This window comes from Ambystoma mexicanum, chromosome 4q, assembly GCF_040938575.1.
Source record: "Ambystoma mexicanum isolate Mex_15411 chromosome 4q, UKY_AmexF1_1, whole genome shotgun sequence".
NCBI classification, from domain to species: Eukaryota; Metazoa; Chordata; class Amphibia; order Caudata; family Ambystomatidae; genus Ambystoma; species Ambystoma mexicanum.
The window spans coordinates 616,809,659-616,827,755 of NC_090928.1; positions in this window are offsets into that span (position 1 = coordinate 616,809,659).

The window sequence follows — 18,097 nt, forward strand, 5'->3', positions numbered from 1 at the left end:
ACGTCCATGTTGAGTTGGATGAGCATCAAGTCCATGTGTCAGAGGTGAGTGATTCTGATGTGGACACTCCTCTGTCTGCGACACCTGCACTGAGGGATCAGACAGTCTTGGTTCCTCCGCCCGTGGTGGATCGGGACGCAGGGTCACCCATCCATACCAGTCACTGATGTGCCTGAGACATCACGTCGACGGGGGCATGTAGTCGTGCAGCCGCGGGCGGTGCCAACACAGCGATGACCCCCGGTCCTTGGGTCCGCAGGGGTCAAGCCCGGCAACGCGGTCGCCGCGCGCAACCGCAGTATACTGAGTGGGAGCAAGACATGACTGGCAATTCAGAACGGCAGGGGGCAGCAATGGAGAACATCGCTGAGAGCATGGAGCGTGTGGCCTGATCTGTGCTCCCCTCTGCTAGGCAGGTGCTTCTCCAGCAGCAGGCAGCACGGTCCACGGCCTGCTCGCTCAGGCTGGGCATGGCGGCCTCAGACAGGGCACGCCAGGCTGAAATGTCATCTCTGCGTCAAGCAATTGCTGCTCACGCAGAGGCGCACAATGATGCCCTGAGGGAGGAATATGCTTCCCTCAAATCCACTCTGGGTGTCCTTATGATGTCCCAGAGGCAGCGGGCAGAGGAGAGGTTTGCACAGCTTGAGCGTACCATCGTGGCTGAGCTACAGGCTTGCCGGGAGGTGCAGCGGTTGTCCAGCCAGGCCTTGCAGGAGGAACTCCGTGTTACACGTGCTACATTGCAAGAGGAAGCACGTGTATCACGTGAGGTTCTGCATGCAGACCTACGTCACATCGCCACACAGAACCAGGCTCACCCATCTGGCAGACTTGCTGCCGACGAGGGGCAAGCTGCGGCTAGGCGTGGCCAGGATACTGTGCCACGTCCTCCTTTCCAGGATGAGCCAGACTCGGACGACCATCTATCTCCCACATAGGTCGGGCTGTGCAGGCGTTGAGCCCATGGAGGTTTTTTTTTGGCTCAGCATCATCGCATGTGGGTGTTGAGCAGCACCCTGTACCTCCCCCCTCCTGGGTGCCTCCCCTCCCCCCCCGGTCATATGTGGCCATTTTTGATTTTTCTTTTAGTTTAGTTAGTTAAGTTTCTGTTTGATAGTTAGTTTAATTAGGTAATGTAGGTTATTCATAGTTAGTGTAATTAGTTAATATAGTTTAAAATTGCTTGTCTATTGTGCTTTCATGTGACGGTGCGGTGCTTTGTGGCTTTTGAAGGCATCCACTGTCTGTTCCAGCTGGGCCCTTTAGGCTTGTCTCGTGTATGTGTTTGCTGCTTGGGGTCCTTGACTCACATATGCCACTCCTGCCTCCCTTATCCATGGGCTCGCAAGGATGGTTCGGTGTGACAACCTATTACACAAGGGCTTTTGACTGTCATATCTGTGGCATGTCTGGTGCTGTGTGACTTGTGTTGACACCCCTAGTGGGGATGATTGCGGTGTTATTGTCCACTGTTCAGCTTTTGCTAGAAGGAGTGTTTCATGATTAATGTGTACATTCATTGCTATGCATTGTGTAGTATGTTTCTTATCTTTACTGTACACATGCTTGTTGCAATTCATGCCGTAGATAGTGTGTTCCACACTTTGGATGTGAAAGACGGACTGATGGTTTGATTTCTGATGTAAGTCTCTGACATGGTCCAGTAATGAGATGCCTGAAGAGACACACACAGATGACTTTAAAGCATTAATCAAGTGTTTCATGCCCTTTCTGCAGGGGGATGAGCCTCCATAGCACCTTTTCCAGCAGACATGGCCCATTGGACGTATGAATTCTGGACACGTTTGTTGGTGCCCACATGCACATGTGTGCACAAGCAGAGGCACAGGGTTTGCAGACCTACATCCTAGAACTTCTGACGTGTTCCAAGGAACTCCAGGCAAGGTGAGCAGCACAGGGGGGCCACAACACAGCAAAGCTTGCACCAGGTGAGTTGCACATGCAGGCTTAGTCACAGCACTGAGGGTGAGCATGGACGAATATTGGTGTTGAAGCACACAATGCAGCTCAGATGTGTTGGTGGACTGATGGCTGTTGATTGTAAGGTTATCTGGGACACCTGCAGGGGCAGTGGCACATACCCTCCGGTACACCAAGGTCCATTGAGGCACTTGTATCAACCATGTAGCCTTCCGAGACATGGAAAGGGCAGCTCACAGGGACATACAGCAAGGGACATACTAGGGTGCAGTGCATTTCATTTCCATGTACATTTTGATACATGCACTGCCATCTTTGTTTCGGTCATGGTGGAACACGACTTGTTCTTAAGTCATGCCTTGCTATATGGGTCTGTCTGCTTACCCAGGGAACATTGCATGTTGTGTGAATTGTGACACATTGGTGTTCCATTTGCCACGCACCCACCAGCGGCTGACTTACTGCATTGACTGTGTATGACCCATCACAGGGGTAATGTTATATATGGGTACAAAGCATCAACACCAGATTGTCTGTTTGTAGAGTAGTTTGTTGCTATGGGGCATGTTTGGTGGTGTGTTTTTGTGTAATGGGCACGTACAGATTATTGACTGTGGCTCTCTCTGCAGCATTGCATTGCTCCTGTAACCGGACCTGAGAGTGCACAGGCAGGAGGCCAGCACTCAAAACCAGAGCTAAGTGTCTTGTTTTTTTTCTTTCAAACTGCTCTGCATAGGCTTGCTGGGGGGTGCACTAATGCATGGATGAATGTGTAATTCAATTTGGTATGTTTTTTTTCGCCTAATCACCCGGAGTCCTATCCAATTTTAAACCCTGTACCCTCTACCCGGTGTTCCTGCTTCCCGTACCTATCCAAGCAACGTTCCCTAACCCTCTTTCCCCGCTGGGGTTGCGGATGCCTGTGTAAACCCCAAACTTGCAGGCGCCAAAACCCTAGAGGGGGTGGTTGGTTCATGCCACTCCTAAGCCTGGACTACAGAAGGCCATGACAATGATGTCCAAGTTTGTTCGGATTGTGTATGTGTTCATGCAGGTAGTACATTTTCGTGCATTCCCTACTTTCATGTGTCATTCCTCCTCCCCTCTCCTGCCACTCATTCCAGTTATCCAGTGTGCCAACACCTGTCCCGACTGCGTATCCCTGACCCTCCTTCCCCAACAGGGTCTCAGAGGCCTGTGTGAGTTTGACCTTGCAGGCACCCGGGACACGGTGGGGGTGGTTGTTTCGTGACACTCCCGCGCCTGTACACGGGACCTGTGACAGTACACATCCGTTCATGGTGCATCATTCTATGTTATGTACCACACATGGTTCACATCCTGTTGTGACATTGTTTTACTGTGCTACCTTGGTTGTTACATCATTGTGGTAGTACTTGGCCTTTGTGAGGTACTGCTACGTCAAGTCATCTACTGGAGGGTGTTCTGCCAGCAGGCTCCCACTTTCTGGCTTGGATTTTGTGATTTTGCAAATGAGGGAGAACTCTGAGGGTGCAGGCAACTTTTTACACACAAGGTGGCAGATGGTGACGAAGGGGAAGGGTGATCCTGTGGCCAGGTGAAATTGAGGGTTGAAGGCTCCATGACCCAGGTGCAGTTGTTCAGTGGGTCATGGTCATTTGTGAGGGAGGGGGGGTTTGTTGTTGATAGTTGCCTTGCCCTGCAGTGTGATGGGAACCCTGACATTGTAATGGTGGTATCCTATGTACATGTTGTGTTCTGCTGATCAATGCCTGTTCATGTGTTGTGTTTACCTTTCAGGTCTGAAGGGGATAGTTGTGGTTTGACATGCTGGGGTGTACACATGGTGATGTGTAGAGGACATTGATGGTCACTTGATTGCACATGCATATGTTGAGTGCATGTCCTTACTGACCCACACACTTGCACTATGATGCACTACATGTACAACCACCCTTGCATATCCACGTGTAAACTGTTTGCCTTCTGGTGCCCACTGTGTCCCTGCAGCACATGTTCTGTGACCAATTAGGATCCTGTACATGCCTAGTTTGCTTTTTGATGTGGTCTGTCACTTAGATGTGATGCTCAGGGTGTGCATCACACACAATGGCTGTTCACTGTGCTGTGCGCTGAGCAGTGTGTTGCAGGAGTTGGACACAGCACACAGAAGCTGCGGTGTTGATTTTGCAATGCACAATGTGCATGTAGACAGGCATTCATTGTTATGTTACGTCTACAACTCTTGTAATGCATTTGGAAATTACTTATTTTGGGTGGGAGGTTGTTGGTCAGTCATTTCATCTGATTCCATGTACGGCATCATTGTCTAATGCCACTGTACATTTTTGACATGGCAATGTGTACCTTATTGGTACTGTGTTGGTGTATGGGTATTGCTTGCCATGTCATGTTGTGGTTTGGGAGGGTTTGAGTGACATAACAGTGATGGCCATGGCCTGTTTTGCAGGTGTGTGTGATTCACACCTTGCATGTCAGGGTCATCCGCTTCTCAAAGCAAGTCGCTGGGGTAGATCTCTCTCCGCGGCAGGGGTCTCCCTCTGGAACAGCCTTCCTGCCTCAGTGGAACTTGAGGAGAACCATCTCCGGTTCCGGAAGCACCTCAAGACCTTCCTCTTTGCTTCTGCTTTCTCTCTGCCTCTCCCTTGCAAAATTCTTCACTGGAACTGCACTGGATCTGCAACTGGGCCACTCTCAACGACCTCGGTCCCTGGCCCAGCCACTCTCCACTTGCACTGCCTCCCTGGCAACCCCTGCACTGTAGGACTGTCTCTCTATCCCTACAGCCCCTTGTCTGCACTTACCTTTGCAGTTGCCAAGTCTACTTACGCTGTACTGCACTCCCCCCTCCCCCTTGCACTTTTCCCTTCCCCCTACACCTGCACTTGACCAATCTAAATGACAACTGGCCTAGTAGTATCGTTGTCTGTCTTCCCTTGTTCCCCTCTCCCTGCCTCATCGCACCTTGAAATACTTGTGTATAGGCATGTTACAAATGCCATATCATGTCATGTCATATGTGTGCCTTTTGGTCACACAGGATAGCTTGTGTTTAAGTAGCTAGGGATGCAGACAATGTGGCACTTCCATGGCAACTATCTCAGGGTGGTAGGGTTGTGACAGTTGACTGTCTCTATGTCATCATCGATTGTCATCTGGTATGTGCCAGGCCTGTGTGCACTCCGCAGGGGTGGGAGTTTAGGTGAAAAATGGGGCCACAAGCTGGGTCCGGGCTTCCTCGCCACGTGCCCTGTCCCCTCCCATGGGCAGCGCCTGTGCCTGTGGTTGGGGATGTGGGGGCACCACCATGTCCACCTGTACGCCCTGCCATGTTGCAACATTGTGCAGGACACATGCTGCCACAATGATCCTGCACACTACTGGGGGTGCATAGAGTAGCTGCCCGCCAGAGCAGTCAAGGGAGCGGAAACGTGACTTGAGCACTCCGAATGTGCTCTCCACTATGGCCCTGGTTGCAATATGGGCGGCGTTGTATCTTACCTGGGGTGGTGTGGTGGGGTTCTGGATTGGCGTCATCATGTGGTTGCTCAGAGGGTAGGCACTGTCCCCTGGGGAGGTGTAAATGGTTGTGATTATTGGGGTTTGTTTATTTGTGTGTGTGACATGCATGCATGTGCAAGGGCATTTGTACTCACCTAGGAGCCATGTGTCGCCATGCTGCCCAGCTTCCAGGGCCCGGCTCAGGGCAGACATTCTGTATATGAAACTGTCATGGGTGGAGCCAGGGTAGTTTGCATAGACAGAGGTGATGATTCCCTTTGCATCGCATACCACCTGTACATTGATGGAATGCCAGTGCTTGCAGTTTCGGTAGATGTGCTCAGTGGCCCTAGGTGGACGTAGGGCCACATGGGTGCAATCTATGGCACCGAGCACTTTGGGGAAGTGTGCCACCCTGAAAAAATCCAGGACAACGGCCTGCCTTTCTGCGGGTGTTCTCAGCATGTATATGTGCATGCAGACTGAGGGGCGCGCTGTCATGATTGCCAGTACCTGGTGTAGGCAGCGTGACTGTGTGGCCTGTGAGACCCCCCCCACTATGGCAGTAGTCCGCTGAAATGACCCGGTGGCCAAAAAATGCAGGACATTGATCACCTTCTCCAAGGGGCTCAATGCTTGGGAGGAAAGGGTGGGGGATGTAAGGTCATCTTCCCACTCCCTGACCAGGTCTAGGATGATATGGGGTGGAAACCTATACCTGCCGTAGACCTGGTCATCATGCATCCCAAAAAGGCTTGTCCGTGGTGCGAAAATGCGTGCCCTGGCTATTCTCCTCCTCCTGCGGTGTCCCACGATCAGTGCTGCGACAAATGGGGCATTCATCGTAGCTGTATATACGTGTTTGTTGTTTGCGCGCACTTTTATACTGTGCGCGGGAAAGCTTCCGCCTGCCTTCATGTGGCGGACACGTTGACGCCTGTGTGCGTCTTTTGCCGTGCGCGGGTTTCCCGTATTCGAATCCATGAATACGAGTTGTTCGCGTGCGTGTGGGCGTTCCGTGTAGTTCCCTGCAGTACTTCCCCAGTTACGCCTTCTTTTTCACGCGTTATTCCCCACTCCGCGTGTTACGCCCACTGTTCCACACACTTTGGTTGTGTGCGTCGCGCTATGTGCACTTTTGCTGTGCGCGTAGCGCACGCTGTGTTTGGCCGCGTGCGCCATGGCAGGATTTGGCGCACAGACAGCGGGAAACACGCGCAGCGTCTTCCTTGAATCGCACGCGTGCGCGTGCGCTGGGTTTCTCCCGCTTGCGCCACCTTGCGCCCGCTTGCTCTGGGATTTTCGGCGCACGTTTGCTCCATGAATCGACCCCTGAGATGGATAGGGTTAGGATTCCTGTGGTGCACCCCTGAGAAAATTAAGGATTGTCCTATACAAACTCAGAAGAAAGTTTGTTGGGATTTGGTATTAGTGGACTATTGAATAAATATAACAAGAAACCACAGGAAACCACTTGTAGACCAATATCTGAGGGCACAAACGTACATAGGATATGCAAGTTACTTTTCCTGGCTTACAGACTCATTGGAGAGGAATTAAACAGCATTTATATTGGGTATCTTTTCTTTATCACGTTTTAATTGTAATATTTTTGTAAATTTTGGTGCCCCCATCTAAATGAAGTACAGCGGAAATGGCTCACCCCACTGTTTAAGCACTTTAATGTTCAATCCATAATAGAAGCTGTTAACCTGTGTGAGGCCGCCCATAAAGAAATCTGTAGTTTTGCTTAATCTGGCTTTCTTGTAAGAGCATGGAATGTAAGGCAAACATTTTTGTTATAATCTTGATCTGCTTTATATCAATTGTTTTTCATGCACTATTGATCTCTGTATTTTAGCTATTGGTGCACTTGTAAACTGCATAGTGAGTTATGTTTTAAAGCAATAGCTGTAGTAGTAATGTTCTTGTTTTCTGTCTTGTTTTTATGTGATGTTTTATGGAATTATTTCCAAAATAAACATTTACTACTACTACTACTACTACTACTCCTGGTACTACTAGAATGACTTTCCTTCTTAAATGCTGTTATAACACATTTATATGTTTCAATTGTATGATGGGTGAAGAAGTGCAGATAGAGGTGCAATGATTGTCAGCGTACATTCTGAAGATTTAGATTGTGGATTTTTTTTACAGATTCAATTTTCTTTTCATTTACTCTGGTTTATTTTTTCTAACCAAATTCATAGGAGACCACTTTTCTGTGTTTCTTGATTTTTAATTTGTTATGCATCATGTGTTGTGTGGGAGATTTTGACCCATTCCAATGTGCCCCACAGAATCATCTCACAAATGGTGAAAGAAACAGCCCAAAATGGATTTGCTGACTCATGTGCGCGCCAAAATCTTGAAACTGCGTTGGGGTCACCACCAGAAAAGGGCTGCACACCCTGCACACACATTCAGAGGGGGTGAAAACAGAGTCCGCACTGCAGGAGCATGTGAGTGGGCCCTGCCACATTCAACATGAAGCAAAGCAGCATAATTGTGCTGAAAACCGAAATTGCCTTCAAAATGTTAGCTTTGCAAACTTAAAAAGTGTGGTTTTTGGTGCTATACCTATTCATTTCCATTGAATCATTGAGAGCAAAAGGGTATTGCAATGCCCAGGACCATCCAGTGTGGCTCAGAGGAACCGGGCATGATATGATATGATGATATGATATGGCATTTGTAATGCGCCTATACACAAGTGTTTCAAGGCATGACGAGGCAGGGAGGGGGAACAAAGGGAAGACAGACAATGATCCTACTAGGCCAGCTGTCATTCAGATTGCAAAAGTGCATGGGTAGAGGGAAGGGAAAAGTGCAAGGGGGAAGGGAGGGGAAAGTGCAGTACAGGGTAAATAGAATAATAATAAATAATATGGCCAGCTAGTGGCAAGTGCAAGGTAAGTGCAGAACAAGTGCTGGGAAGGGGGCTGTAGGGATACAGAGACAGTCCCGCAGTCCAGGGGTTGTCAGTGCAAGTGGAGAGTGGCTGGGCCAAGAACCGAGATCGGTGAGAGTGGCCCAGTTGCAGATTCAGTGCAGTTTCAGTCAAGAATTAGCAGGGGAGAGGGGTAGAGAAAGCAGAAGCAAAGAGGAAGGTTTTGTGGTGCTTCCGGAACCAGAGATGGTTCTCCTCAAGTTTAAGGGAGGCAGGAAGGCTGTTCCAGAGGGAGACCCCTGCCGCGGAGAGTGATCTACCCCCAACTCGTTGCATGGAGAAGCGGCTGACACTGAAGGAGTTGGAGGCGGATGAACGAAGAGCTTGAGACGGAAGATATTTAGGAAGAGAGAGTTGAAGATATTCATCATTGACCGACAGCTTTACAAAATGTATCTAATGAAAAAGCAGCCCAGGAACCCTTGTTTTCATGTTCCACGGGTAAAACATGGCTAAAATTGCAACAAGTAACAAAATCAGCTGTGCAGACAGAAACTCAAAACAGAGGCAGGATACATGTATCCAGACTGCTAACAATCCAAGCACTCAAGCGAAGACCTAATGCTGAATAACTTGTGTATGTGCTGCAGAGGAAAATCTGATTTAAACAACTCAATTTAATGTGCTTTTTCAGGAATGAAGTGCAAAATCGCCTGTTTTGAAAGCATGTTTTTGTTTGAAGGTTTAATTCTTTAAGAAAGGTCAAAGGATTGTTAATGTACAAATCCACCTATATACTGTGTTCATTTTATATGTTTAAATGAAAGAACTAGGTGAAGCTTAAAGTTAAACCCAGTCTTGAGTTAATTAACTACTTAAAAAAACAATTCTGCCCTGACAGCTTTAGCCTGGGAAAGGTTGACACTTCACTGCGGGCACGAACGTACTAATTGCTGCTGGGAGGCCTCGCATATTCATGACAATGAACTCATTAGACATTCGTCTGGGCCCCAGGCAAAGACAATAGAAGGCTTGGCCAGTAATCTTTCCAGGGGAAGGGTAGGATGCTCCAAACTACAGGAGGAGGCTCTCAGTGTACTTCAAAGGACTTGCCATTTGCTCACACTTGGGAAGCAAGAAAAAAAACTTAAACTGACATGTGTTGTTTAATGTGCTTTTTTGCCATAGAACTTCATGACATGTAACTTGGCGGCAAGAATAAGTAAACGAGTGAAAAGTACATACATATAAATTTGAACTGCGTAAGGAACAAGAGTTATGCAAAAAGATCAATTGCGCAGAAACTGTTAATGCTGCAAATCTAATATTCTGTACCCATGTTCTAGGGGTGATTGCACATATATGTACTGAATTAGGAAATGTTAGGCCAAATCTTTATGGTTGAAATTGGCAAAATTCAATAGAAAGGCAACACCAGGTGCCACCGACTTGGGAGTTGGATGTAAATGTGAACCACAAAACATGTAATTTTTATATCCGATTTTCTTAAAGGGCATAAGTATATAAATATGTATTCATGGGAAAGCTACATTTTGGTCCAAATAACTATGGGAGGTTTCCAGACCACATCATAAAAAACGACAACCCTTTCTGTCATCCAACCAGCAAAAAGCAATAGCGGGAACTGTGCCTTTGACCAATCATAGCCTTGTGGGTGTGGTTTGTAAGTCTGCCCCTACCATAAACTGAGTGATGTCATTTGGCAGGATAAATAAGGGAACCTCACAACACACAGACAAACTGATTCCTGACTCCATCCTGATTTTCACGTTGCGCCCTGTTCCAGAATTCTCCATCTTGCTCCTGATCCAGGCTTATTTGCCAAGCCAAGGCTTCAGCATTTGCTGAACTCTTTCTCAGCCAGGCCCAAATCCTGAAACCATCCCAAAACTTAAGGGAAGACATTTTGATCCATTCTGGCTTGCTACCATTCATGCTTGCCTGCTGAAACAAGCCATCCCACTGATCCAGTGTCCAGCAACCAGAAGGGCCAATCCAATCCAGTCCAGTTTGAGGTGCCAGTCCAATCGACCAGAACCACCACGCTGACCGATCCCACCAGAGGTGCCCTGCTGTCTGTAGACCTGATCTGCGATGACCAGAACCCTTGACGGTCCAATCTTAAATTACAGTGAACTGTAAGTATCAATAGGAATCACAGTTAACCATAGCATATATTGCCTTAATTTGTCCTATCCCAGTCTAGAACCCATCCCATCCTTAACTGAAGAACCTATAATATTGTCAGAACCATTCCTGCAACTTCTCTGTGATTCCTAGTGTTAGCGCCAATATTTTCTCATTTTTGTTTTTCTTGAACATAAGTCATTAATGATTTGGATTAAATAAAGTAATTCCCATAAAGAAATTGGGATATCCACCACGTGAAAGGTTACGGTGGCCAAGTAACTGTGGAGATTCACGGGAGGCATTCTTCTTTTTCTTAGCCATTAATCTAGTTTAAGTAAACTCAACCTGTCATTTTAAAACCGATTTTCTGCTGTTCTCTGTTCTATTTTTCTAAAAACACCTCTCATTCAAACTTGCATAGCTACCTCAATTGTATAGCTAGAGACTTAGTTTCAACTCTGACTTAAACCTAAGACCCTTAGCTACATCCCTACTGCATCCAAATATTTTTTTGTAAAAGCCACATAGTTAAAATTAGGCGGGAATTCCCATTTCTGCAAAAGTTTTACACATGTGATTTCCAATTCAAAGTATTTCCAAACTACCATAAAGATTCAAAGCATGTACCTTTGCTCCTAGTATAGCTTATGTTTGTTAGGATCTTTTCCATGTCGCTCCCATAGAGATTTATTATCAATTTAAGGACTTTTTGCACACTTTTCATTGTTTTATCAGCCATTTTCAAATGTCATTTTAAAAGTGTAAAATTTCAAAAACGTTTTTTCTCTCTTGTTTGGGAAGGGAAGATTGTATTCAAACCCTGTACACTGTTCTATATTCCTGAATACCTGATGCTTACTTACATCTGTCCAGAATTGCTTATTTGTGAATTGAGAACTTTGCAGTGGGAAATCTTAACTTAAGCGCTATCTTTTCTACAAACCAAAACTGTTCTTTTCTCTGTGTTTTTTCTTCTATGCTGCTATAAGTGAATTCAACTGCATTTCCTACTTTTTTATTTGTGTTGTCACCACAGTGGTGATTGCTGCCCCATATATTAAAACATAGGTTTGATTTGAATTTTAAATAAATACATTCATATTACCTTTACCAACCAGCCTGATTCCTGGTCCATTGTGACCTGAGGGTATTTTGAGAAGGGGTGAGATATGAGTGGTATATCACTCAGAATATTGCACCTAGACTCAATACATAAGTATTTCATGTGTGCATTGCATGCTGGGCTGAGACCCGGGTGTATTGCCTGATTGAAATCCTTAACAGTTGCCTATTGGGGAAAACGTTCATCACCTACGCACATTAGGTAGACAGTAAACAGACACATCTTTTCCCTGAGTACTGTGATGAGAATAGACACACTTTTGCAGTTTTCACAGTGTTGATTCCACAGTTAGCATAGTTTTGCCTACATCTTTTTACATTTTTCAATGGGATTGCAACTATTTATGCTTTAATGTTTTCATTCTTAACTTAAGGAGTCTCTTCACATGAATTTCCACATTGAGCATGATGAATTTCTTTTTAGGACTATTACGAGGTAATACATATTTTTTCAACTTGATGTTGATTGAAATGATACATACATACAGATTCATGTTCCAGTAGAGGCATTTTCCACCTTTAGCTGATTTGGATTACATGGTCTGTTGATGGTTTTATTCTCAGTGTGATCGTTTAATGTCATGTCCTTGTCTTCCTGGTACAGTGGGGGCTGTGTTTGGTTTGCTGGTGGCTGTTGTGTCATCATTGTGTGATGGCAATATCCCTTGGTGTGAGGTTTGTTATATAGGTGGACTGTTGGTAAGGGGTGTTAAGGTTTGAATTTCTGTTTTTGACAGGTGTACTTTGTGTTTAGAGGGAAGCTGTTTTTAACCAAGATGACATGGTTTTTAAACAAATACAGTATTTGCCAGTAGTTACCCTCTTGGTGAGCTTGATGAACATGTGGCATATCACAGTTTTGACATCCTGCATCGGTGGGCCATCAACATAGTGCCATACCTGTGGATGCATTTTCAACAATTGGCCAAATCTAGTGTTCCTTTTTTTAATTTCAAATTTATTATGATCAACAAAGGGACAAGGATCAGATAGCAAATACATTAACAGTACAGAAATATATTTTATTTATTTCTATTTGCATACAGAACATTATCAATGTATTATGTGAAAAAATTGATCCTGTTGTTTGATAGACTATCCTTTGATAGACTTCTTTTGGGTTGACTACATTTGGTCCATTTGATCAAATAAACACACATATACATGTATATGTATGTGTATATATGGGATAGAGGAGTAGAGAGGTGGGGTGGTGGTGGCAACGTGGGGTAGGGAATGGTGGCTTGTGGAGACCTCTATAAAATCAAAATGTTTTTATTGGCTGAATTTAGGTCAACCAAATGTAGTCGAACAAAAAGAAGATGTTCATAAACTAGACTATCAAACAATATAGAAATGAAAAAGCACATGCAGACACACAGTCTTAAAATGCTGACTGTAGTGCAATTGTTAGAAAAAAGTTCAAAATGTAAAACTGGGCAAAATAAGCAGTAGACTGATACTGAACACTTCCAAAGTAAACCAATTATTGCAAAAGGTGTCAATCAATATACATATCACTTTTAAAACATATAATGTATTTATGAGCATTAATTCAACATTTAAACCTTTCTTCTATGTATTGTTTGTATTACACTAAACCATATTATGTCATTTGTCTTATCCCCGGCAAAAAACACAATTTTATTATTCTAAAGATATTCTAATAATATCTTCACAAACTTGTTAGATCAATGTTCCAATTTTGGAGCACTCTTTCCTTCCAGGTCTGAGCTATAATCATTTATGCTATCAATATACAAGGAAAGGTCACTGCACCGTTCTGTCCATAGGTACTCCCAACCCAGATCATGGTCTACAAAATACCTCTCTTGGAGGAAATTATATAAATCCTGCGTTTTTCTGTAATAAAAAAAATAAGGTCCTTTATGTCTATAAAGGATTACTTTAAAAAAAAATGTTTTTATTGATTTGGCTGAAAAATTCAACCTTTCAACTGTTTTATACAAAACAATTAAAACATAATCTTACACATTAAAATAAAATACACATAATTGAACACATGGCAAAACTCAATCCATAATACAATAAAAATATCCAAGATTTGATATGCCATGAAGTATTTTGTTTCAAACAATGAACATGCATCCTCCATATTTTATACTTCACTAATTTCGTCATTTCCCAGTTTCAGTTCTTGTAAATAATTGACAGTGGCATAGCCTAATGATTTAAACTGTATATGGAAGATATGTTTTGAAAGCAAGCGTCCCCAAACAGCACGATCCTCCCCGCAATGAGAGACAATGAAGGACTCTCCCAAAATGGGAATAAGGCCAAGACAGAGTGCGGGTGAGCGTAAATGGGAGTTTATCAATCAGAATAGGGCATGCAAAGAACTCTGCAAACTCCGAGAGCGCTCTGTCTGACAATAGCAAAGACAGGCGTATATATTTACAAAAAACGTCATAAGAACCTACACACTATAGGGGGCACAAGTTCAAGGGGATTGGGTGGCGACGACTAACTATAGGTGCTGCTGCAAGGTGGTTGGCTTTGGCTGGAAGACGTCACTGGTCAGCCTCGTGGGTTGGGCTGGGCCTGGCAGGGTGGCAGAGTTCATCCGGGCGGTGTTGTTGTGCCATCGCGGCCAGTGTCAGAGATGAATGTCTTTTCCTGACTTCTTTGCCCTAGGCCATGCACACCGCAGTCATTCAGTCATTTCAATATTATTTTCTTTAGTAAATCTTTCAATAGGTTATACCACAGGTTAATGCAACACAGGAGGAATGCACCTTGTGAGGGGTTTGGAGGTAATACGTCAAGACATGGGTACCAGTGTCCTGTTGACCGGGGCCTTAGGTCAAGGGGCTAAGCTTCAGGGCCTGGGACGGACGGTACAGGTCTTTCTGCCTTGTTAGAAGTTGTTATGGATGTTCTGCTGTGTGTTGTCAAAGTGTTGGGTGTCCTGATTGCACAGGGCCATAAGTCTGAGATGGTCCGGTGGGTTGTGAGGTTTACGAGGGGGCGCGTGTGTTCCGGCAGAGGTTTACTGCTGTGCTGTAAATAATGCAGGTGGCGGGCGGCGGCCTTGGGTACTACAGAGGGGGTTACAAATCTTTGAAGCGGCTCCAGTCTGGTTGGGGGAGGTAAAGCAGCGCGGCGCGGCCTCTGCTCTCATGCCTTGGCAGCCTTCGCAGGGTGGGAGGGGGAATGGCCTTGCACATATTTCACAAAGGTATCTTCTTTGTGTGTTGCCGATTTACGTAAAGGCATCACAAACATTTGAACACTCTATAATACTTATTCAAAGCAATACAAAACATACATTTAAACTTTGCTGGATGTGTCTCGATTATACCCAGTCTGAGCACCTTGTTCATACATTATGTTTTAGCAAGTACAGTATTTAGTTATATGCATATATATTTGCAGTAAGTGAGGTAGAATTAGGATTGGTGGAGAACATAGAAAGTAACCCGCCACTGTTCGTGCTGGTGGTGGCACATGTGGGGCCTAGACATGCACACATAACATGCGTCTTCTCGTGCATCCTTCACATGGGCCCTCTGTATGGTTACATTCGTCTTCTTGTGTCCTCTAGCAGCATTAGTTCAGTTATGGCGCAAGCCCATGGGGTGTAGGTTTCCCAGTGATACACGTAACAAATAGATTCCTGGTGCGTTCCCTTTATTATTAGCAGCCAACTGCAATGGTGTGGGCTCGCCATTGCTTATATCATGGAAGCATGCTTTCTTATGTTTATACATTTTACAGGTTTTTGTAATATAAGGGATTTTGTGGAAGAAAGCATACTTTGTGAGTGGTCTCAACATTAATATATAAAGACTGTCTGCCACCTGATGACTATTTTACTGTTCTTTTCATTGCCCAGGCCTGCTGGCCGGGTCATGCTGGGAGCGATGATACACTGCGGGAGGTGAACTGTTACAATGTTAGTGTATTACGCTAGCTCATGTCCGTCTTGTTCGTGGGAACGTGCTCGCAGCGGATCTGCCAGGGTGCTGCGGCAACAAGGATGACTGAAACCCTCCAAGGGTGGGGGCAGCACTACAGTGCGCTGAGCTCACACCATCTTTACCAGACAAAATGGTTTCTGGGCCTAGCTAAATTTTAATACATGTGGGCAATTAATACGTGCGGGCAATGTCTCCAGTGGGTGAACCCTCCACCACCTGGGCCCGGGTGGCATGAGGGGACGCCCAAAGAGCCATAGCCCTCACTTGGGGAGAAAGCGCAGGTGAGGGGGGTCTCCTGGACCAGTCCTCCCCTACATTTCCCCCCTTTCATTACTAAAGTAACACATTTTTTAAATCTTCTATCCTCCTACATTCTGCTTCGTCCATCACCGCCTCATCCCATGCAGGAGTTCCTTTGATGGGCATCCATGCTCTGCACACCCCCCTTAAGCTCTCACCTCTCCGGGCGTATTCATCTGGGGTACACGTTAGATATATACATCCACCATCTCCTTCCAAATCTACCCAAACTTCCTCATACCATTCTAGTATACGGGGCTCTTTGATGGTGGTGTGCCACAACTTATCTACAATATCCTTTTCGTGGTACATAGGCACCAGTTGGTACCTGGGTGTGTTATCTATCCCTGTTTGTACTTGTGCTTCTTGCATCGTTTTTATTGTACCGTGTGAGTTGCCCCTTGTCACCATCATCATTGCACCATTTGGTACTGCGGTAGCACAAACTCGAAGACCCACCTGGCACAGACAAAAAAGTAAAAGGAGGAACACAACAGCTGGTATCAAAAATTTCACAGTTGTTCCAAGCCATGAGGGGACCCAGGAGAAGATGTTGTCGAACCATGTACTGTCTTCTGCTCCACCTTCCATTTTCATGTTTTCTCCTAGGTTGTGGACTGCTTCGATCACATGGGACAGGGAGCCATTCTCTGCATCTTCAGAAGGTACGAAAGTGCAGCAGGCACTTCCTATTTTTCGGCAAAAACCGCCGTCCATCGCTGTCAACAGGTCCAGGACATACCTGTTTTGCATGGTCATTAGTCGTAAAGCTCTTAGTTCCACCTTTATTATATTGAATCCTTCTTCAGTGTCGTTTGCCAGCTGAATCAATTCCCAGCGGGTTATCTGGAGCCATTTTGCGTTTGCCCTTGCTTGGACACTTGAGACGAGCGAGGCAAAAAATGTTTCTGCTGAGCTGAATAATCGATATTTGTCTGGGATCTGAGCCAATAGTTCTGATGATGCCTTTGATATGTAATTTGATGCTCGTCTGTTACGGGTCAGCACCTCTCCCTTGCTTCCGGAAGACAGGACATATATTTGTGACTCTGCAGTTGGTTGAGCCACACTCTGTTGCATGCGTTCCTTTGTCCCTTTGCTCCCATCGATGTGGCTTTCTGGTATCACCATTAGGGCTGAGTGCAGAGTGGCCATTGAGCAGCTGCCACTCCATGACGGGGGGAGGTGTAGGTATGCCTGGTTGCCGCATACCCAGTACGTGTCCATCAGGGCCGCTGTCCCTTTTCTTAGATCTGGGATGGTGAGGGTCTTGTTACAGTTCTTGTTTGTTCCCATGGGGGTCCTCCCTTCTCCTTTAAAACACAGTCCATAGTCCATTTCGCTCTGTAGTTTGAAAGGTTTTTCGATGGCAGTTACCCAAGTTAGTCTCGAAATGTGTTCTCTCCACACTGGTGTACATGTTTCCTCTATCCACTGCAATTTCTCCGGTGCCACACCTCTCAGTGCTTCCGCTTTGCACAGTACTTCTTCATCCTTCCGCTTGTTGTCAGAAAAAAGTGTCCCTTCTATTACAAAAAATGGTTCTTTCAAACATACCACCCCTGCCGTTTTTGGGTAACACGTTTTCTCGTTCTGCAGCATTTGAAAAGTCACTTTGTGTGCCTGGAAGGTGTTCTTAATCCTGCATAACGTGAGATGAAGGAGACACTGGGCATCTACAATTGGCAACTCTTTGGGTAACAATACTTTGGGTGTACCTGATGCGTGAGAGATGAGGGAACAGACATAACAGCTCTCGTTTGTTGTCTGTTTGGCTGTGGCACTCATGTCTGCATACCACTTATTTGTTTGATGGGGGTGTCGTGGGTCTTCCATCTTATCTAGACCTAGCCCATAGTACTCATCATACTTCCTCCTCCCTGCTTCCCTCTTCCGTCTGTTGTTCTTGTTCCTCATGTACTTCCCAACTCCCTGGGCAAGGGACAAACTAGACCCCCCTTTCTCATTCCCGCCCCCCTTGGCCCATTCATCATATAATATTTCGTGCATTGCTAGTAGCTTTTCGTCTTCTTTCCTGACGTTATCTGGCAGGTTGTTTTTTAGTATGGGGGCAGGCTGGCTGGTGGGGGTGTTATACAACCATGATATGGCAGACGGGTTTCGGTCATTTAGACTGTGGGCATTGTAATTAGATACCCCTGGTGGAGACACTGTGTTGTTCTGTATTCCACCTTGTGGCTTTTTTCTCTGTAAGGTGACAACACTGGATGGTGTGGTATGA